Source organism: Myotis nattereri (assembly GCF_964212035.1).
Source record: "Myotis nattereri genome assembly, chromosome: 6".
Lineage (NCBI taxonomy): Eukaryota > Metazoa > Chordata > Mammalia > Chiroptera > Vespertilionidae > Myotis > Myotis nattereri.
In genome coordinates, this window is record NC_138081.1 from 94,247,645 (window position 1) to 94,271,775 (window position 24,131).

Consider the following 24,131-nt stretch of genomic DNA (forward strand, 5'->3'; position numbering starts at 1 on the left):
CTTATCTAAGAAGCCATCACTAGATCTGAGGTCACAGAAATTTACTCCTACGTTTTCCTCCAAGAGTTTTAGCTAAACCAGATCTTTGATCTATTTTTGAGTTAATTTTTGTACATGCTTTGAGATAGGGGTACAAATCCATTCTTTTACATGCAGATATCCTGTTGTCTGAAGACCACTTATTGTAAAGATGATTCTACCCCCCATAGAATTGTTAAGCACCATTGTCAAAATAAAATGACGGTAAATATGAGCAAGAATCCTAAAATTTTATTGGAATATATATTTATATATATATTTGTTTTTATTTAGATATTTATCTCATCTGCAATTTACTTCGAGGTATTATTTTCTAAATTGAAGGCTAACTATGACAACATTGTGTTTGAATAATGCATTTTCTTTACTAACTAAAAAATTTACTCTTTCTTTTGTCATATTTTTTCATTCTCATAGATCTATTAGAAGCTTTTTATTAGGAAAGTTCCATGTTCTGGTGTTTGTCTTTGCAACATCATACTCTTAGCCCTTAGTAAGAACTTGCTTCCTTTTTCAAAAATAACATTTTCTCTTTTATGAGTAATTTCTCTCCCTTACTGTTTCTATTCTGTTCTGAAAAAGACAGATACTTTTGGATCCATCCCTAGGTTTTAACTTTTGTTTTCTAATTCTGTGCTTTCCCCTTATTTTCTGGGAGAATACTTCAATTTAACCTTCACATTACTTTGCTCTTCGTGTGTGTGTGTGTGTGTGTGTGTGTGTGTGTGTGTGTTGGTGTGTGGTTTTCTGTTATTCCTAAATCTTCTATTTAATTTTTTTTACAAGTGAGTGGATGCAATTTCCTCTCGCACCTTTCTGAGGACATGAATTTACTGTAGAAGTCATGGCTCTGCTTCTGTAGCAGGCTCTGTCTCAGTGCCTATGTATACCTCCTCATTCTTAGCACAAACACACACAAGCCAATTGCCAGAACCTATATTTCTTTGCCCACGGGCTTTCTCTTGCCTCTAAAGCCCATGTGACTGCCAAAATTGCAGGCTGGGGGAACTGAGGAATTGAATCCCGGGCACAGCTCTCTTCCAGTGACTGATGGGGGTTGGTATATAATTACCTGAGCTCTTCCACCCTCCGGTTGGATCACTCTGACACCTATGTTCAACACTGGATCCAGTTTTCCCCAGGGGATTGAGTTTCTAGTTGCCAGGGTGCTTGCTGACTTGATGTCATTCCCTTTATTGGCTGCCTTCCTGCCCCTGTTTCCCTTCTTCTCTCCTCTCCTGTTTCTTCCTTCATCTCCCCATAAATTACTTGCACTCTGGTATGCAGCTACCCCTGGGCACATTCTAAGACATTCACATCTCTTGACAAAGAGTTCCTGTTTTGAAATACATTTTCTGGATTAAATGTTCCAGCCCAAAAATTATCATCATTTCTTGTCTAACTTTACTCCCAATTTTAAGAACATGCCTGAGAGTTCGCTGTGGAAGAGAAGGAAAGTTGCAGAGCTGAGGTTACCACAGACCCACCAGCCTGATGGATAGTGAAGTATCCTCATAAGAGGTGCTGCAGGGAGATCAGCTAAGCTAAGAACTGGACGGAGAATATGGCTGAGATTCAGAGGAGAGCCATCCAATGCCGAGGTCAAAGCTATTGGTCCTGCTGAAGGAAAGGTTTGTGTTCCCCCAATGAGGATGCCAACATGGACCCTGCTCTGTGGCAAGATCACAGAGACACTGCCCTCTGTCCAGCAGAAGCAGAGGAGGACATGAAGACATGTAGTCTTATCCCTGTACCCACATACCACCCTGGCAAGGGGAAGACAGAGAGAAATCCTAAAACCCTGAACATTTACCTAAGACAAAATAGATTAACCCAAAAGTATCCTATTTCAGGAAAAAAAAAATCAATGTACCTTTCATGGGTAGTTTTGTCTCCATCCACAGAAGGATGGAGTCCCAAGCACAACAGGAGATAAATTATAGAAAATTAAAGAAAATTGCATTTTCTTTTGAGAAGAAAATTCATTTCAGTGTAGTGTCAGCTGAACAGCTTCAGTAGACCTGTGACGAATCCTTTAGACCTTACACGGCTCCAATCTAATATTTTTTAAAGAAAAGTTTAAACGCTAGATTTTATTAATAATATTGACAATGACGCATTCTATGTCCTTCATGTCACAGAGCTCTGGAAACTGGGCTGTGCTCTGCTTTGCACTGATTTTCAGTGTCAGCTGCAGGTACTAGACCATGGGGCGGACCCACGTGGTCAGGGGGAGAAAGCCCACCACTTCTGCAATCAATTATTTTACTTAACTGCAATTACAGTGGGAGACCAAAACGTTTAGCCTTCTCTTAGCTTCCTTATCTGCTTCTTCCCCGGGAGGCACTCTGAGATGCTGCTGGGGGGAGTCTCCCGACCTAAAAGGCTGTTAGTGGGATTGCGTGATGACCAAGTTAGAGCAAAGTGCACCTTCGCTCCTGAGGACACGGGTTTTCTAATGGAATGGCTTTGGCAGGACTGTGAGTGCCCAACAGTATAGAAATGGAAGACCCTCAAATACGCTGCACCTGACTCTCAGGGCAGGAAGGCCTGGGGCAGCGGGCAGCCTGGCAGTGCAAGCTCTGCTCAGGCCAGGGAGGGGGTCCAGGGAAGAGCTGAAATGATGGACAGAGATAGTAAGAGTTAGAACTTGGAATGTTAAAAGCAGGTGAAGGAAGGAGAGATGGATAGGAATAGAGGAGAAACACTAGGAGGGAAAATATTCTGTCCTTAAATAGCCAAACTATAAAAGCAAAAGAAAAGAAAACTGGAAAGGGACCTCCTCCCTACTTTCCCACCTATAGGACAGCAATGCAGTTTATCCCAACAGAAGGCTTCGCTTCCCATCTCTAACACCCCATTCCTGTGTCCTCTGAGCTCCAGAAGCTTCTAGAAAGTTCATCTTGTCCTCATGCAGGTATTGAGGATTAGGACCATATTCCCATTGACTGTTTACCCAGCTACTAAAAGTCACACAATGAATGATTTTGTAAACCCAAATCCTGAAGCAGCCTGCAGGATTCAATGCTGAGCTCCAGAGAAAAGCAAACGAAGGGACGATTCTATCAGGCTTGTGGAGATCATGTTCAGGCTTGTGGAGATCATGTTCAGGCTTGTGGAGATCATGGTCAGGCTTGTGGAGATCATGGTCAGGCTTGTGGAGATGCTGTTCCCTAAGCAGATCAGTCCTAGAAGTTAATGACCAGCTGTGCTGACTTCTACATCTAGTCATTAAGTTCACAGTGGCCATGAATGCTGAGTCAAATTCTTAAAAATTAATAAATAGAATAGCCCATGTGCCCTAAAATTTGGCAGTAGAGTTAAACAAAGAATGATGCAACTTGGATTGCTTTATCGGACAGAAACATTAAATGCAAAACAAGTACTTAAGCCCAGGAACTCTTCCTGGGGAGACATAAATGTCTTACTGTGTCTGCTTGGAGCCTCTTATGCAGCTTTGTGTCAGATGCACTCAGAGTCCCTGGTTTGTACCTGAATTCTGGGAACGTTGGGGTTATTGGGCCTGGTCTGTGCATCAGATGCAAAATATGGCAGGTGTCTAAGGCCAGAGAAACAGAAGGAAAGGAGAAATTGGAGTCTGCAGAAACCAGCCAGGTGATGGGTGAACTGGAAAGTCAGACACGAGACAACAAGGCAACTCAGACATTGACAACAGGAGCTCAGTATTACTCCTAGCGCCCTAAGACCAAAGGAGGACCAACACTAAGTACCAGCTTGCCCACAAAGCGGGGGCTCTCTGGCACAAGCCAGACCTAGAGGGAAGCGAAGCTATTGCTGGAGGTGCCACCTAAAGCAGAGAGAAATGGGAAGGGACACCCTGGCTTCTCCCTGCTCTCACCCTCCAATCTCAGCACCTCCCATTGGTTGAACCTCTCCAGCAACAGAATGTTGGGAACCAGAAATCTAAACCCAGAGCAGCACAGCAGGGACCAGGAGAGGATACAGGAGGAGCCGGGAAATGACCAGCATGGAACCTGATGGTTTTCTTCACTCATCAGGAAATATTTGTAATTGATGTTCACTCATAAGAAACAAAATGCAATGTTTCAAAAATAATGTATTTAGCATTTCAAGTATTAGAATGTTATGTTGTAAGAACTGGTATTCACTTTAGCAACACTGCGTGAATATTAAATAGAAATATATACAGTCTTACTTCTTTCAAGCAAAAACAAGAATTTTTACCATTATATTTCATTATTGGGTTAAATTATTTTCATGTATCAGCTTTATATTGCATTTCGTTCAAATCTGACTCAACCCCTGTGCTCAGAGTTCAAGTCATGAAGTGAATTAGGGATAACGTAGGGCCATCCTTTCTGAAGTTTACTCTCTGGGATAGTGTTCTTATGAGAGACAAATTTATTTCTAAGTAAGAAGGCTAACCAATGGCCTTACAGAAATGGGGGAGAGCATAGCATTGTTAGATGGCTCCCCAAGCCTGCTTTGTAGGGGACCATAACAGGAGTGTTCAGTCTGAGTGGCGGATGGTTCTTCCTCCTCACTTATTTACTCTCAGAAAAAGAAAAAGGAATTTCTTGACCAAATACATGCTTTCTTTGACTAACTGGCCACCAGCTCTTCCTGGGTTCCTCTCTTTGACCAGCATCTCCCTTAGGTGCTGCATAGGACAATATCTTTCTATAAGAAGGTGACAATGGGAACACGTTTTTATATTTTTTCCATCATTGCATCTATTAATGATGAAATATAGGAAATATTGCTAATCAGCAAATCTAGAAGTTATTTTTCATTACCAAGTAGCAGTCAATGCAAAAATCAACTGCTTTGTTAGCTTAGTTAGACTCGTTCACAAGACATAACTGAAATACATCAAAAAACATGTTTAGTGTGAATTTCCTGGGACCCCATGTCTACTCAGCATTTCCTTTTATTCCTATTGTTCTGGGTCACCTGCTGCTCCTGCAGTGAGTCCCTCAGGCCTTTGATCATACACTGATGGGGCTTTTATAACACTTGATATTTATAATCAGAGCTGCGTGCAGGTTATCATTACATATTCAGAATATGTTTTTCCTTTCAATGAGAATAAAAAGTATTCCCCTGGCGACAATAGGAGTGACGGAAGCATTCAGCGGAAAAGGCAAGGCTCCGGCAGGGCCACCTGGAAGATGGCGCCCAGGACAGGAGCCTGTTTTGCCCGGAATGAGGGACATTGGCTGGTGTCTACTGAAGAGGAAAATGAAATGAGATCACATGAAATGAAGGCGAACTTTTATCTGCTACAGAGAAAGAAGCTCTTGGGAAAACATAGGCCTGCTAGGAAATAGTTCTGGGTAGCAAAGGTGATTTATGCTTCCTGTAGTCAGTTCTGAACTAATTCCCAGAACGGCATGAAGGGATGCCAATTTGAACAGAAGACAAACTGTGCTCTCTGTCCATTTGAAATCACATCACCTCCAAGAGTAATACAAATGGCTTGGCTTTTTTATAGTCATTTACTTCTAAGGAGGTCCAAGGGCTTCCTACCCATGATCTCACTTACTAGCACACTGTGAACTCTGCCCCCCCAGGTGAAGAGCAGCACAACTTTCCTGGGTAGAAGAGAGAGGAACTTCCTCCCGCCTATTCCCTCTCTCTGCTTAACCCTCTGCATCAGCAAAGAGGAAAACATATCAGCTGGGCTCATGCTGGAGCCCCAGAAAGAGTAGGGCCTTTCAAGCCAGAAGACACACACACTGAGCTATGGGTTCACTGCTACTTCCCTTCTGGGTGAACTTGGCCAAGCCATTTAACCTCTCTGGACCTAGGTTTCTTTATCTATAAAATAGGAGAAATGACTCCTACCTTGAGGGTTGTTATAGGGAATAAAACTAGGACAATTAAAATGTCTTGAACAGCATTTAGCAAGTACTTGGTATTTAATAAATAGTCTCATGTGTTATTATTGGTTGACCCCAAGGCCAACCATCAGGCCTGCTTCTCCTCTTCTGCTCCATCCCATGTTTCCTCTCTTTTAAGCTCACTTTGTGATGTGAATTCAGAAAAATGGCAGAGCAGAGGCATGGACATGCACAACGGATGCCCAGGCCAGGAGTTTCTTCACGCCACCTAAATGGGCACAGGCAGCAGGGTCCTCCTCGCCATCCCTCTGCTCTCACAGAGGAACTGTGGGCATGGCATCTTACGTTCCCTTTCTTGGGGAGAAAGTGTGAATTCACCCACTGAAATCCTTCAGTCAGTAAGCTCATACCTATTGCTGTCAGGGAGGTGCAGAAATTTCCAGAAAAAAAAAGTTAATCCTTAACAGCCTCCTAATGCTAGAGATCTAGAAGGTAGTTCCCTAAAATTACTGTGGCTTGATGAGTAGATCTCAGACACGTGAACTTTTTGGACGTGTCATTTCATGGCTCCTGCAACATGCAAGCCACTGTCCTAGACCTCAGGAGCCAGGACCCGTCCCTGGAGGAGGCACAGGGGAGTGGGAAAGATGACACACGTATGTGAAACAGCGTGAGAAGCAGGCACACAGCTCCCCGGCGCGGCCCGCTGGCCTCCCTTTCCCAGCCATGTGCTGTACTGGTCGCTGAGGACCGGAGCTGGGGGGGTGGGGGGGCTGGGGGGCCATGAGTGTGCTGTCACCTGTCACCGCCCCGCCTTGTCTATCACACTCCAAATTATGACCTCAGATTTTTCAGAGAAGAGTGACTATCAGCTCTGGAAGAAATGAATCACGCAGACATCATCATAGTTTTGTTTTGTATTTCCCCCGACTTCCCCTTGGCACTACAAATTAATCCTCAGATTACTTACTGAAGAAATCTGGACTCCGTAAACTCAATACGACTTCATGATTTATTTCTAAAGTGGTTTCCACAGTTGAAGGAGTCTTTGAAGGAAAGTGTGTTTCCAGCGTTACATGGTCATAGACAAATAGCTATTACCATCATCATAAGGTGTCTTTTTGGTACCAAAGATATTAATTTTCTAGAGAATAAGAATAAACACTGGGGCATTTAAAAAAAACGTTTGTGCCTTCACTGCAGGTTGAACACCAATGTTGCAAGTCAGTGTGTAAAGAATGTGTTGCTGACGGACACAAGCCTCTCGAGCAGTTGCTGGAAAATTCCATCGTAAACTAATCACCGAGGGCCCCACACGTCCTGCTGGGAGCGGGTGGCAGCTGCAGGATTTGCCCTGACGCTTTCTAAACAGCCTGCGTGAAGGGGATGTCTTGTCTGCTTGTGCTGGTTATCATTCTTTTTTCAGAACAATTTCAGAAAAGACCATAAGCTTGTGACAGAACGAATTTGTGATCTTATCCAATCATCTGGGCTGTTTGCAAAACTTCAGTAGGTGGCAGCGTTTTGTTGATAAATGTTTTGTTAGCCAAGTGATCTCATTTAGTGCAACTGTTGCAATATTAATAAACTGAACTTATGATCGTGTTCGCCAGGACTGAAAATATTGCCATTCTCTCCAGCGGCTGCTCTTATCTGAACTGACAGCAGCATTCATTGTGTGAGAGATGGGTGGTGGGGCGGGAGGCATACTCTGGGTTACTGTATGTGGGAAAGTGACGGAGGCAGAGGGAGGCTCTGGGAAGGAAGGCACGAGATGAAGAAAGGGAACGTAAGATGTCATGCCCACAGTCTGGCTGGTTCAACAAAACCCTGGACTGGCACAAAAAGTCACTCCTTTCGGGCACCCTGTGTGGCCCATAAAGACCCTGAAGGTGATGCCTGAGGTCCTGAGGAAACCGGGTGAAGGCCATTGGTTAAGCAAGCAGGAAACCAAATCAGGAAATCAAATCCGAGTGCTCCCAAAGCGTCCCCAAGCTTCCCGGGGCCAGCACAGACAATGTCTCAATACCTTTCCAAACTGCAGCAACTTCCGCCAGGCCCTCCACAACCAACCAGGAGGAGAGGTCCCAGAGTGGCCTCTAGAAAGGGGGACAACACCTCCTTTACCAGAAGCCCCCGCCTGTCACTCAAGTCTGTTCAATCTGACCCCAATCAATCATCCGACCTTTCTTCATTCCCCTAAAGAACCAACCTCCTTGGCAGAGTGTAAAGGCCTGGCTGGGAAAGAGAACCTTCGGGGGCACTTGAGAAAGTGCCCACTCCTTCCCAGGGGACCAGGGAAGCCACCATTACACGAGAAGCTTTCAGAGTCCCCCAGGCCAGCGTGTCAGGTGGTTCCTCATGAGCACCATAGACTGAGCCCCAATATGCCTTTGATTTCCCACTCCTAGAGCGTAACTGCTGCCATTGCTTCCACCTGCTGGAGATGGCCCTCATTCTGTCACCTTCCTCTGTCAGAAAGACACATTTCACGAGTCCACTCGAATCTGTCCTCCGCCGTAAAGGCTTGTCTGATCACCCCGGCTGGAATGGACATCTTTCTTTTATGAATTCCCGCTGCAATTACTGCCAGACCAGCTGCTTGCGAGCAGTGGGAAGACTTCTCTTTGCTGCAGCTGGGCTGCAGGCTCTGTATGGGCCTATAGGCACTCCATTAGAAGGTAGCTAGTGCCTGCCTCATTTGCATTGCTTTCCATTGACACCTTGTATGCCACTTATTTTTGCCTTGTATTAAAGTTATAAAAATACCACATGTGCAATGCCTGCTTTCCTCTCCAGACTGTAAATGCCTTGTAGTTATCTTTGTAAATCCTTAACACCTCACCCAGTGGCTTAACAAAAAAAAAAGTCTTTTGAATTAATTAGTAATTAATTGATGCCTTTATATTCAAATTAGCAAGCCAGTCAGCCTCACTGCTATGTGAGAACTCTTTAAATTCTCTTTTTGGTGAAGCCATTTCTCTAAGATGTGATGGTTAAATTCCACCAAGGGAAGACCCACATCTACCATTCAACCACTGTCACACAAGACCCAGGTGTCCTGGACAGTTATTCTAATGACTAACTGAACAGATAGAAAATTATAGAGTTGATGTTTCTACAAGACAAATATATAAAGCCTTTTTCTTAACACCAGTGAGTAATTTTTTATTACTATTTATGATTTCAGATGAAGGCAAAATATGAGCAACATTTAGATCAGGGGTAGGGGATAACCGGTCTGTGGGCCATATAAGACCCGCAAAATCATTTGGTGTGTCCCTGCCAAGGCATTAGGGGTAAGTTAATTAAATGTTTGACCAAATTCAGCAGGCTAATTTTTAGTTGATAATTTTGTTTTTGTTTTTGTTAATCCTTACTTGAAAATATTTTTCTGTTGAATTTTAGGGAGAGTGGAAGAGAGAGGGAAAGCCGGGGAGAAACATCAATGTGAGAAAAAAAACATCGATTGGTTGTCTCCTGCAGGAGCCCCCACCAGGGCCCGGGCCAGGGAGTAACCTGCAACCAAGGACCCTTTGATCTGCAGGCTGATGCTTTATCCACTGAGCAGAACAAGCTAGAGCTAAATTGATAATTTTGTATGGCCCAAGAATGATGTTATAAATAGATCTTTTCCTCCTCACCATATCCTCTTATTAAAACCAATTAGGCATTTGGGAAGATACTGGTTATACTATATATTGGATTGTTTCATGTGTCCCAGAAGAGTACATCCTCTTTCCTAAGGGGATGCCAAGTTACTACATAATAAGTGAATCCCATTTTCCTTGCACGATGTCTATTGCCTGATATTTTAGCCAATTGATTTATTAGTGCATCATGTCAGAGGGAGTTAGATAACTTTAAGAGTATGTGATCTCCCATCTACAGGCATTATCTTTACATCCAAATATTTTTTGAGAACCCACAGTGAGCACAGTGACATCCCTACTAAAGATCTTACACAGAGATGGAAAGATGGCCTGGGTCAGGGCATGGAGTTTGACAGTGAGAATGTTTGAGCAACAAGCATTTGTAAAGCAACCACTCTTTCTGGACATTTAGACATATAATTTGAGACAGGGAGGATAAGCAGAGGGCTCTGGTAGCATAAAGTTGCTCCAATAAATCTTCAAGGTACTTCAGAGATTCTGGTGGTAACACCTCTCAGAGGGTGCAGGCGGGGGGGGGGGGGGGGGGAGGGGAACAACTCTCCCCCAGCATCTGTTCCACAATCTATAAGGTTGCATTCCTTCATATAATATTGCAATTCAAGGGATTGTCTCTCCCCATCTCAATCCCTCCTCACAGAACTAACCAATGTGTGCATATGCACAGTATATGCAAATATCCTTGGTCCTGTAGAGTTTCTAAGTGTAGGAACTACAGTTCATGATGAAGCTGAAAGTATCTTTACTTATTGAAGATGCCCCTGACGTGCACGCCATGGCAACACAGTAGGAGAGGTGCTCCTCCCCAGGTTTACATTCATCACCAGACGCACTTGTTTCAAACGTCTGTACTACTCACTGGAGTCATGCGCATTCAGTCTGCTTAAACTTCTGAACCCGCTCCTCTGGAAACTTTGCATTTAAATCAACCTGCCCGTGGCTCACGTCAGAGTGATCATTAATATCATCAAGTTGCATCAGATAGTTGGGCACCACTTTCAGGGAACAACCCATTGCTCCATTATTCCATGCTTCAGCCCACACGAATCCTAACTAGTTGAAGCAAGTAAGTAATGACATTATGGGCTGAAGGAAAAAAGGACATCACAGAAAATGTTAATCCCTTTACAGTGATGACATAAATTAACTGCATAATTATGGGAGATCAAGCAGAAGTGTTTTTCATGACTTGCCCCCATAATTGTTTCTTCCTCCTATTGTTATCTCCCATGTCATTGCACCATTATTACAGAAGAATTAAAGTTATTATAGCATAGTGGATAGCATGCTGCTCTCCCCCTTTTCACATTTCATAGTAATAGGCCAATGGAAGGTCTAGAATTCACACTGCCAGTCTGACATGAGTGGGCACTGCACATATTAGAAGTATAATTTAATTTTAGGATGCAGCCTTATAACATGGCATTTAAGGAAAAGAAGAAAAGGGGTCTGATTGTGATTGTCAGTTTGAAAATGCTCACTATTGCCCTGATTAGTGATGAAATCTTAAAATCTGGCATCTTAGCTAGTTCTCTCAAGGTGTCATTATTTAAGTCACTCATGATTAGAACACTGAAAAGCAAATGTAATTAATTTCATATCAGTATGGCTTATTTGTCTGGCATGAAGTGACATTGTAAAATTCATCACAAGCGCCACTTCTCACTTCACAGCTGAAAGAAGTTGTGCGGTTGTCTTGAATCCAAGGAACCGACAGAGACATGTGCCAGAAGGAACGGTGGGCAGGAGTTTCAAATCTGGGTACCAGCTCCACTCCCATCCCAAATTAGATGGCTTCGTGCAAATTACTTTGCATCTCTGGGATGCTGTTGTCTTTCTGGCAAGATGAGGCCAGATAGTTGCTAAGGGCTCTTCAGTTTTAATATTTCAATGATTCTGTTAGCATTTTATGATTATGATACAGAAAGTTACAAAGATTATGGTTGGCCACCAAAGCCCACTGAATTTTGGGGAACCTTTTCCAAGTAGATATGAAGCCAAAGGTGACCAGTTGATTGGAGTGATAACACGGGCTACTAGATTCATACCCACAAAGGACGGACTTGACTTCAATAAGTAGGTGATAGTGATAAGGAAAAAACTAAAACGGTGGTTTTACATGTAGGTAGCACCTGCTCTGGAGATAATTTTGATGTGAGCAAATCTTGGTTTTAATTCACAACCTCTTCCTCACTTGTTTACTTCCAATTCTCCAGAACCTGAGTGATGCTATTATAAGGTAACTCAGACCAAGTCATTCCTCAGCTTAAAATTCTCTAATAATTTCCCATCACACTCAGATTAGAAACCAAAATCTTCTCTATGTTCTATAAGCAATAAGTTCTCCCATTCACCATTCATTCACTTTTCTCAACTTCTACTTTCTCTTCCCCATTGCTCACTTGGCTCCAGCTGCCTGTCACAATGTCCTTGCTTCTGGAACATGCCCAGGACATTGCTACCTTCAGGCCTTGGACCAGCTATTCTCTTTGCCTTGGACTTTCTGTATATGGATTGCTCCAATATATTCTCTATGTATTTGTTTAATTTTAACCTCCTCAGTTATGGCTACATGACCTCTTACTTGTAATTAATTATTACAATCCACCCTTCCCCCTTGCTCCACTGTCCATCCACGATTTAAATCTTCCATAGCACTGGTAACCTTCTAACATACTACATTTTATGCATATATTTTTTTTATTATTTATCCGCATTAGAAGGTAAGCTTTCCAGAGATTTGGAATTTTTGTTTATTGACTGCTCTATTCCCAGAAACGATAAAAGTTCCTGGCACACAGTAATCACTCAATATTATTATTGAATAGCTGAATTTCTTTATCTCCCATTCTCCAAAAATATTTAGGGATTATTGTTTATGATGAACTGTTCTGATATAAATTTGAGGGCGGGAGTGTAGGTAGATGTGTGAAGGGACTAACATTTTTAATCTTAGTATTTTATATATCGTGATTGTGGTTTTATTTCACTTTGTATCATGAAAAGGTCTTTAATTTGAAGCCACGTTAGACTGCTTTCAAATTCTGGTCATGTTGCTTGTCAATGAAATAACCTTCAGATTTTTTTTTTTTTTTTTTTTTTTTTGCCAGCTATGAAATTGATGTAATGAGGCAGCTTGTTATGCAAGGGTTCTGAGAAAATGACATGCATTGAACTATATAAAGCACATAGTACAGTGACAGGTACAGACTAGCTGCTCAATAAAAGTGTTCTTGCATGTTCGAATTGTATGAATTAATCGGGAGTCTGAAAGTTCAAATGAGGTTTAGTATATAAGCCCTTTCTCCCTAGAGGGCACTTGGATTCAAAGGAAGAAACCTTACAGGAGAAATTTCTAGGATCAGCAATAATGGGGGAGATTTTAATTGGCAATGGAAGGAAAGACAAAAGGAGAGGGGAGGGGTGGGGTGGGCAGAGCACCCTCCCAGACCTCCTCACATCCTCACATTCCCCAGGAAATCACTCTCCTTACAACCCTCCGCAACCATGCCTCTCTGAGCCTTAATAGAGTGAGAGACTCATTCAAGAGCACATCATGACTTCTATAACACAGAGACGGACTGTCTTTGAAGATTACAATCCTACCAGAATGTCCCCCACAGAGATTAAATGCTGAAAGAGAAAAAAGACAAGCATGTGGGGAAAGGGTAGGATGAAGAGAGAGATGAAACAAAATCTAGGAATCGCTTCTCATGTCATCATTGTCGCATTAACACCTGAATGGCTAATACATGTGCCCTGTGGCTTGTTAAAGGAGAAACTTCAAAGCATGTAAACATTTTTTTAAATGTGAATGCTTGACCCTAACAGTTGGTATTCTCAGGCAGACAGCAGCTGGCACACAGAGACTCCTATCCCCAGCCCACACATGTGGAGACACAGTTGTTCCCAGCATCCCCCTTGCTTTAATAAGCCAATAAATATTGATTCTGACCTGGTTGCCATTTGTTCCCCTAGTATCATCTCTCCTTCCAAGACTTCTCGAAACTATAAAAAGCTAATTTCCAGATTTCTAGTCTGGCTAGAAGAACTCAGTTTTTCAATCAGATCTCCCAGAGGTCTAGGAGCAATCATTATGAATGAGAAAAGGTATTTTGTATTCTTCCCAGCTTGGTAGCAGGTCGAGGGAGCAGGGGTAGTTACCTAGTGAGGCAATGATGAAATTTAAACATTCGGATCTGCTACTCATCCTGTAAGATCACAGAAAATTTGGGGCAAGAACCTGACATGCAAAAAGGTCAGCAGTCACTGAAAAGTACAGCTCATGGACTAAAATCATGATCAAAATGTGAAAAATGATCCGCACTTCTCACATTGCCAGCATTTTATCTCAGGCAATGTAGTTCTAAAGAACATTATTTTGAACAACATACATGATAGCTAAATTTGAGTTTTAGAAAAACATATGACTAAAAGGAAACTTGACCTACATTTTAAAGCAGTTTTTTTTTTTTAATTTTTCAGTCTCAGTACTCAATAAGAATATTGAGAATCTCCTATATGCTTAGCACTGTTGGAGCAGGTCATCTGAGCAACAGACGAAAATTATAAGACAGTTCCCTAACTCAGACATTTCACTAATTGGAGAGACTAGACAGTATATACACTCACAGTTTTGGTGCTTAATCTTTTGGGGGCCATAGACTTCTTTGAGAATCTGATGGCTGGTATAGAGGCCTGTTTTAGAAAAAAAAAATACACAAACAATCCTTTACTCTATTTTAGAGATTTCACATACCTCATAGACCCCTCTGTGGCCCAGGATAAAGTTAGACTGCCCATCACATTTTCCCATAACAGGCTCCCTTTCTCTTTGGAAGCACATGTCACATGTCAGAAGTATATTTCCCACTTTATCCCTAGCATCTAGTTGAGTTCTGTCACATAATAAACATTGTTGAATAAACCAATGCATCAATGCATTTAGAAAGCCTGCCTTGGAGAGTATTAAAGGCAGTGAGGATGCCCCAGGGCCTGGGCTGCACTTGGGGTATAGCTGGTCGTAGTCACAGAAAGTCCATCAGGATTAGAGTCAGTAGGAAAGGCCTGAGAGGATTAGGGCTGAAACTGGACAAATGGATAAAGTTCATGTGGGTACAACAACAAAATGAGCAAGTACTATCATCAAATCATGAATTAAAAATAAAGACCTCTTATTGGTGGGAGAATGAAGGGATGCCCTGGACTTGAGAATCAAGGCTTGCCATGCCCACTTGCTATGGTGGAAAAGGAGCCTTTATTTTAAGGATGCTGGTGCTGCCCAGAATCAGTGCAAACCACCAAGACTGGGGTTGAAAGGAGGCAAGGACATGCAGCACCTGGGCAGCTTGGACCACAACATGGCTGCGCCACCTCTGTGGTGAATTGATCCTCCCAACCTGCTTTCCACTGAGTGACCAGGAGGCAGATTCCGGAGACAGCACTGATAGGATGAGCCTGGGCCACATGCCTGCCCCAGGTGTACCAGAAACTCACAGAGGGTTTCCCCCACCATTTCTGTAGTCCCAGGTGGCATGAGAGAAGCATAAGAGGCCGGCCCTAGGAATTTCTCTCCTGCAATAACTCTTCAAAACAGTTCTCCCTAAATGAGAATCAGGTGCTAACAGGAAGTGAAGGAATAGTGGTAAATGTCAGAGAGCCCAAACCAACCAATTTCTGAGGGATCTTGAGCAAGTTACCTCAGGTACCTTCCCCCATCTACTACCTCACAGGTAAAAGCAGTGATGATGATAACAATAACTGCCCAGAACATGGACAAGGCACATCTTCAGCTAAGAAGGATGGAGCTCCAACCATGGTTGGGGTTGGAGAAAGGTAAAACGATTTGGAGGCCGTGTTATATGCAGGAGAAATGAAATCAGAGAAGGAGACTCTCAGAGGTGAGAAGCCGTCCTGGAACATAAGGAGGCCTAAGGAGAAAGATTTTGAAGATTAGCTTGTAAATGAAGTGAGGGTATTAGAGACCTGCTTTCTTTGATGCCAGTTACAAAATCCAGGAGCTTAATAGGGTCCTGTGGGACCCTGTGGGATTAAACAAGCCTTTTGAAAGGCCCATCATAACAGAGAGGGGACAAGCAAATTCCTGCCAGTCCCATTGTCCTTTATAATGAAAGCACCTGCTTTTTCTCCTCCACCCCAGAGCCTGAAGGCCACATTGGCTAGTTCAACACGTGACTACTTCTATGGAGATGAAGAGAATGACTAGCTCCGTTCCCATTTTCATGAGGTTTATGGAGAAGTGGGAGAGACTCTCAAGGAAATAATCACAAATGTGATCAGTGTGATGAATAAATGGTCCAGGTAGCTATATTTCTGATAGTCTGAGAAGTCAGTGGTTGGTGGTGGTTGCCTTAGGGACATTTAAAATAAGACCTAAAGAGTGTGCCCAGTGGTTGGAGTGGGACCATCCAGATTGCAGCTCCTCAGGTTCATAAAGGACACACTCAGGGGGCAGACTCAGTGAGCACCAAAGCCCCATTGAAACAAGTCTTGCCCCGGAGGGGTGTCTCCAGCACAGAAGTTCTCCCACTGCAGACACAGCTGATTCTCACAGCCAACTGGCCTGGAGGTCAATCCCTCCCAGAGTTACCTACAACAATTAAGGCTTAACTACAACAAGACTGTGCACAAAGCCCACAAGGGGGTGCACCAAGAGTGTCTACCTCAGGTAATTGGGGAGGCTGAGCCACTGGGCCCTATAGGACACCTAGCACAGAAAGCCACTCTATCGACACAACGAAGCATAAAAAAATGTGGAGACAAAGAAACAGGACACAAATGACAGAAATGGAGGAAAGCAAACTACTGGATATAGAGTTCAAAACCACACTTTTAAGGTTTTTCAAGAATTTTCTAGAAACCGCCAATAAACTTAATGAGACCCTCAAGAAATCTAATGAGACCCTCGAGGTTGTGATAAAGGACCAACTAGAAATTAAGCATACACTGACTGAAATAAAGAATATTATACAGACCCCCAACAGCAGACCAGAGGATCACAAGAATCAAGTCAAAGATTTGAAATACGAACAAGCAAAAAGCACCCAACCAGAGAAGCAAAATGAAAAAAGAATCCAAAATTATGAAGGTAGTGTAAGGAGTCTCTGGGACAGCTTCAAGCGTACCAACATCAGAATTATAGGGGTGCCAGAAGAAGAGAGAGAGCAAGATATTGAAAACCTACTTGAAGAAATAATGACAGAAAACTGCCCTTATCTGGTGAAAGAAATAGACTTCCAAGTCCAGGAAGCGCAGAGAACCCCAAACAAAAGGAATCCAAAGAGGACCACACCAAGACACATCATAATTAAAATGCCAAGGGCAAAAGACAAAGAGAGAATCTTAAAAGCAGCAAGAGAAAGACAGTTAGTAACCTACAAGGGAGTACCCATACGACTGTCAGCCGATTTCTCAACAGAAACTTTGCAGGCCAGAAGGGAGTGGCAAGAAATATTCAAAGTGATGAATACCAAGAACCTACACCCAAGATTACTTTATCCAGCAAAGCTATCATTCAGAACTGAAGGTCAGATAAAGAGCTTCACAGATAAGAAAAAGCTAAAGGGGTTCATCACCACTAAACCAGTATTATATGAAATGCTGAAAGGTATCCTTTAAGAAGAGGAAGAAGAAGTAAATGGTAAAGATACAAACTATGAACAACAAGTACACATCTATCAACAAGTAAATCTAAAAATCAAGTGAATAAATAATCTGATGAACAGAAAAAATAAATAATAAATAAATAAATAAATAAATAAATAAATAAATAAATAAATAAATAAAATAAGACCTAAAGAATGAGAGAGGATTAGGCGGGTGAACAGTGGCTGGTAGGGTGGGCTAGGACGATTGAATGTGGGGAATACATTAATGCACAGACCCTGTGATGGGAGGTCCTATAAACAGTACAAGGAATGGACAGAGGGTGTGTGTGGCTACAGAGAAGAGGTCCATTGAGAGAATAAACCAAACAGATCACCAAGGTTTGGACTATGTGGGGCTTTCAGCCATGGTCCAGTGAGTCACTCTCTCCCAAGGGAAACAGGTGACTATAGAGAGATTTACACCGGACAATGGCAACAGCTGAACATTTTAATTCTTTTGGGTGCTATATCTCAGAGGAGCATAGGACAGGAATTCTTGTTCCAACCAGAGTCTGGGTCTCACTTTGAGGGAAAGTACCCAATAGCTATGAGAAGAAAGAAAGTACACAGGTGACACACTAACCTAGCTAAGTGACTCTGAGCAAGTCATGTCCCCCTTCAGAACCCCACCTCCTCCTCTAGCCACCAAGAATTTGGGCCCAACACTTTGTAGGAATTTGTTGAATCTTTGGAGATAAATAGACTCAGTTTCCAGCCACGAGCTTTGTCTAGAGGGGAGCCATTATTTTTCCCCTGTAAAAGATCTCTTGAAATAGAAGAACATCATTTAAAAGTGAGATCTTGCTGTAGATGGGTATGTTCCAGTATTAGATGAGAAGGAGAATAAAACTACATCCAATTAAAATCTGATAGAGGACCAGGGAGAATAAAACCCTCTTGGTCTAATGACAGGACTAAATTGGGTTCTGTTTCAAGTTGCCATTGAGTTTCTGAGTTCTTTAGAAGGAAGATTAAACAACCTCAAAAAAGAATGATGTGTATAACGGATTAATTTCCAGAGCATTCACAAGTGCCATTTATGTTGCAAGTCTTCCTTCCTGAATTGTTTTCAATTTTCAATGGAGGGGTTATGTTGAAGCAAATAGATGAACCTGGCTTTTGAGCCTGAGTCTGAGATACAGCTGTTAGGTTGGCTTAGTGGAGAAGAAACCTAAGAGGATGAGGTCAGAGGAATGGGATGGAAAACATACACATGGTGCAACTTCTTCACTCAGGCAACCTGCTCTCTGGAAAAGGACTATTAAGCCAAGACATCCTTCCAAAATGAGGCTGACCAGAGATGCCTTTAGTCCACAGGGAGTTATCCTGTTCTTTCAGAGTTTGAGAAGGCTTATCAGGAGCTAGGCACACATACACATAACCTTATTCCCTGTCTCTTCTCCCCAATATTAGAGACATGGAAAAGAAGGACAGATTTTCCTTTTCTCTCTGCTCATGTAGGGATTTCACAATTGAACTCCAAGGGCCCTGTAGAATTCTTTCTCTCTCAGTGATCAACAAGAGGCAAATGTGAGTGCTTCAACCTCCACAAGTGGTCTTAGTTGAATCTACCAGAAAAAAGAAGGTGATTGAAGCCCTCTTCTTTAAGCCCTAAAAAAAAAGAGAGCATTGGGCTGGGGATTGAAGGGTCTTAGGTTCGATTCCAGGCGGGGGGAGGAGAGAGAGAGAGAGAGAGAGAGAGAGAAAGGGAGAGATTTTTGCCTCTTCTTCTTTCGTCCCTCCTCCGCAGAGGCGAGGGAGGCAGGGGGAGCACTGCTGGGGAGGAGGGAGGAAGGGAGGCGCGAGAGGGAGGAGCTCTATTGTGTTGGGGGAGGAGAGAGACAGAGAAGCTCTTTTGTGTTGGGGGAGGAGAGAGAGGGAGGAGCTTAGCAAAGGCCAGCTTAGGAGTACCTTAATTAAGTTAATAACAATGTACCTACCTATATAGTTTAAGTTAAAAAAATTTGGCTCTCAAAAGAAATTTCTTTCATTGTAATGTTGATATTTGGCTCGGTTTACTAATGAGTTTGCTGACCACTGCCCTAAAGGAAAGGAGGGGGAGGGGGAGGAGGAGGAGGAGGGGAGGTAGACCAGGAGCTGATAGATAATTTCTGCAGTCACTAGGGAACACCAAAGCAAAGAACATATACAAGAGCAAACTGCAAGTGAGCAAGCTTGCTCAGGACATTCCCTCTTGCCAGCCACACACAAGGGCTTCAATTCTAGAGAATCGGGTTTATTAGAACAGCCTGCAGGAGCATTCCTAGTTCACAACCCACAGTGCGGCCCTCTGGGTGGCAAACATAATCTGAACACTGAATTGTGTTGAACATGGCATAGGCTCAAACATCAAGATGATTCTTCAGCTCTTAAACCCCAGGGACATAAAGCAACTTCTTTTTTTAATCCTCACCCAAGGTTATGTTTACTAATTTTAAAGAGAGAGGAGGGGGAGGGGGAGAAAGAGAGAGAGAGAGATTGGTTGCCTCCTGTGTGAGCCCCAACTGGGGATTGAACCCACAACCTTCTTGGTGTATGGGATGCTCCAGCTGAGACATGGGGCCATGGCAATTTCTTGATGCCCCCGTTTTCAAAGCCCACTTTTCAAGAGCGATGTCCTATAATTCTGAAGCCCTTTTCTTTCCAGTGCTTCCATAAGGCTGCAGGGGCCCAGATTTTGCCAGGCCATGCAGAAAGAGAACTGCAGGACTTTTTTTGTTTGCACAGTAAGACCTACTCTAAGTACTTACACAACATACACATTTTAGTGGAATAAGCCAGAATAATAGTGCAAGTTGGTCTGCCAGGTAACTGCACCTAAACATTTAATTAGTGTATGCAGAGTTTTATATTAAGTTGGTTCTTAGCTAGTAAACATTTTTGGGAGATGTTTCTAGTCACGGCCTTTGGCTGACACAAGGGAATAGGGAGCACCCTTTCTGAGCATTACAATGAGTATCTCCTGTGTGTATCTGTATATTCTGTAGAGATAGCAGAACTGGAATCTCTAAACACATCACATGTCCAATCAAGCCCTTTCCTAAAAGCAGTTCTCTTTATTAAATTCTAGACAACGATGACTTACAACTATGCATCTTTTCTCCCACTGGAGCTGGAAAGGAAAAAGGAAGATAGAGCTTGCCCGGCCAGCCAGGTGGCTCAGAGGTTGAGCATCAACCCATGTACCAGGAGGTCGCTGGTTCAATTCCCAGTCAGGGCACATGCCCCGGTTGCAGGCTCAATCCCCAATGGGGGTAGTGCAGATATATATATATATACACACACACACACACACACATATATATATATATCCTATCTAATAAAAGACAAAGGGGTAATTAACCGTACCTCTGCTACGCTTCCCATTGGCTAATCAGGGCGATATGCAAATTAACCCAACCAAGATGGCGGCCAGCAGCCACGCATCTGAAGCAAGCAAAGAGGCTTGCTTGCTCCAGTGATGGAGGAAGCCAAGGTTCCCGGCCTGCTGCGGCCCAGCTCTGAGCCTGAAAGCAGCAATATTTCAATTATAGAAGCTAAACAAACCCCAGATACCCTGCTTTCAGCCGGCTGTGGCCTCAGAGCTGGGAGCGCCAGTGACGGCAAAAATGTTTCAATTATAGAAGGTAAATAAATCTCAGAATAAAAAAAAAAAAGAAAAAAAGGAGAGGCTGGGAGCTTCAGTCACTGGCCACTCTGAAAACGGCCCTCAGCCCCTCACCCAGACTGGCCAGGCACCCCAGTGGGGACCCCCACCCTGAAGGGGGTGTGACCAGCTGCAAACAGCCATCAGCCCCTCACCCAGGCTGGCCAGGCACCCAAGCAGGACCCCCACCCTGATCCGGGACACCCTTTAGGGCAAACCAGCTGGCCCCCACCCATGCACCAGGCCTCTATCCTATATAGTAAAAGGGTAATATGCAAACTGACCCTAACAGCAGAAAGACTGGGAATGACTGGTCAGTATGACACACACTGACCACCAGGGGGCAGACGCTCAATGGAGGAGCTGCCCTCTGGTGGTCAGTGCACTCCCACATGGGGGAACTCTGCTCATCCACAAGCCAGGCTGATGGCTGCCAGTACAGCGGTGGTGGTGGGAACCTCTCCTGCCTCCTCAGCAGCGCTAAGGATGTCCGACTGCAGTTTAGGCCTGCTCCCCGCTGGCAAGTGGACATCCCCTGAGGGCTGCTGGGCTGCCAGAGGGATGTCTGATTGCCATCTTAGGCCCAATCCCCCGGGGAGCAGGCCTAAGCCAGCAGGTGGTCATCCTCCGAGGGGTCCCAGACTGTGAAAGGGCACAGGCCAGGCTGAGGGACACCTCCCCCCCTCCCCCCCCCCGAGTGCACAAATTTTTGTGCACCAGGTCTCTAATATATATATATATATATATATATATATATATATATATATATGGCTATAATCTGGCTCATCAAAAAGTTAAAGCCTCGGTAATAGCTTGAGATTCAGGTCAGTGTTTTGCTCATCTGTTTCCCCTCAACCTTCTCCATGGCGTCCTCCATCCAACCCCCCTTCACCTTCCCTCTTCCCTTCTCCATGACACCTTCCCCTTCCCCTCTCCATGGCACCCTCCCCCTTCTCAATGGCACCCTCCCCCTTCTCTGTGGCACCCCCCTCCCCCTCCTCCGTGGCATCCTTTGAAGCCCAGCTCCCATGCCAGCTCCTCCGGATACCCTGCCAGCTGCCATCATTGTCTCCCTGCGTCTCCATAACGCACATCTATACGTTTATTAAAGCATTTATTTTGCTCAGCCTTCCACAATAGTTAGTAATTAACCTCCCTGTCTCCCCCAAATGACAGATTCCCAAGGGACAGAGTTCATCACAGAGTGGCGGTGGGGACACTGGCTGAGGAGGGAGTAATTAGGGGACCCGTGAGAGTGCTCCACCCAGGAGGTGACTGGGGTTCTCTCTGGACTGAACTGGGAGCGGGACCTGCGGGAACAGGTGCCTGTCGCTGGGTTGACAGTGGGATGCCATGGGCGGGCCAGGCTCCCTCTTCCTGCTACAGGCTGTGGGGACAGCATAAGGTGAAGTGGGGCGGCTGGCTATCTGGTGGCCTGTATTCTGGGTCCAGATGAGGCCCAGGTGGTCACACAGCCGGGGAGGACACCAACAGGGCTGCCCCTGACCATCCCCCAAAGGGACCTGGGAACTCCACCCCCCCCCCCCACCCCCAGGTTGCACCCACCTCATTGTGACTGTGCCCCTCAGGGCAACTTTAACTCCCACTCGCAAGTGTGCCTGGGTCGGGAGAAGGAAGATAAAACAACCTCAAATATTTTCAATTGAGGGGTTATTTTAAAGCAAATAGGTGAACCTGGTGAAAGGGAGTGAGGAGGGAGTGTGGGAAAGAGAGGCTTTGTAACGACTTCCACGTGAGGACAGCCTGGGACCCCTGTCTCCAACCTCATCTCCTTCCATCCTTTCTTTCACTTTATGTTTGGAACACATCATAATTCCCCAATTTATACACGTTTTAAGCCTCTGGGGACTTATGGACTGCTCTATGTCCATGTAGAGTTCTTTTTCCCTCCTTTTGGTACGGATTCAAAACCCTCTGCCTTTCTCCTTTCCTTCTTCTAGGGAAAAGAAGAGAGAAGCACAGCCCTGAGTGCTTTGGCTCAGTGGATAGAGTGTCAGCCTGCGGACTGAAGGGTCCCAGGTTCGATTCTGGTCAAGGGTATGTACTCTAGGAGAGTCTTTCTAATTGCCTTTTCCTGTCTGTGCCAGGTCCTCTCCCCTGGGGCCCAGTGCTGTCCTGTGCTTATCTCTGTCATGGTTCTAGTCATATTGGATGGAAATAGTCACTCTGATGCTCTTTTCTAATTACAGTGCTTCTCAACCTTCCTAATGCCGTCACCCTTTAATGCAGTTCCTCATGTTGTGGTGACCCCCAACCATAAAATTATTTTCCTTGCTACTTCATAACTGTAATTTTGCTACTGTTAGGAATCGTAATGTAAATATCTGATATGCAGAATGTATTTTCATTGTTTGCGACCCACAGGTTGAGAACTGTTGGTCAATAGAGGATCCAGAAATTGACGCAAGGCATTATACTCAATTAATATTTGACAAAGGAGGCAAAAGCATGCAATGGAGTCAAAACAGCCTTTTTAATAAATGGTGCTGGAAAATTTGGTTAGATACATGCAAAAAAATGAAACTAGATCACCAACTTACACCATACACAAAAACAAACTCAAAATGGCTAAAGGACTTGAATGTAAGACGGGGAACCAGAAAAACCCTACAAGACTCCATAGGCAGCAAAATTGCAGACATATGTCGTAGCAATATCTTTACAGACACAGATCACAGGGCAAGAGAGACTAAGGAGAAAATAAACAAATGGGATACAGGAGCAGGCTTTTGGCCACCCATGTGTATTTAACTTCAAACTCCAAATGTATCGCATATTAGTACTTTATCTTAAAGACACAGAGGGGGGTGAAGAAAGTAAACGTTGATGAATCGGTAAACACCATACAGAGAAAGGATACTCACCCACTTTCTGAGAAAGAGATGGTCTCCCTCCCCAGGAACTCACTCTTTACCCTCTTCAGTATTCCTTTCTTCCCTGCTGTCAGCTTTGCTGACTACCTTAACACTAATGACTTCCTCCCAGTTTGCCATTTCCCAAAGCCCGAAATTGCTTATATTTATTCTTTTCCTACCTCTTTCAAGTCCAGGCTGGTTGCTTGCTCTCAGGAAGGTTCTCCCAGACGGGCAGGAGGGGTGTTTGCCTTAGCCCCCGTTTCCCACAACTGCCTTGCTCTCCAACTTACAGTATGAGTGTCTTCACCGGATCTCCAACATGATGTAACTGGAGGTGAGTGGATACGGAGCAGAGTGAGGAGCCCTACCTAGATTTGATTTAAAATGTAAATGCTATTTGCCTCATG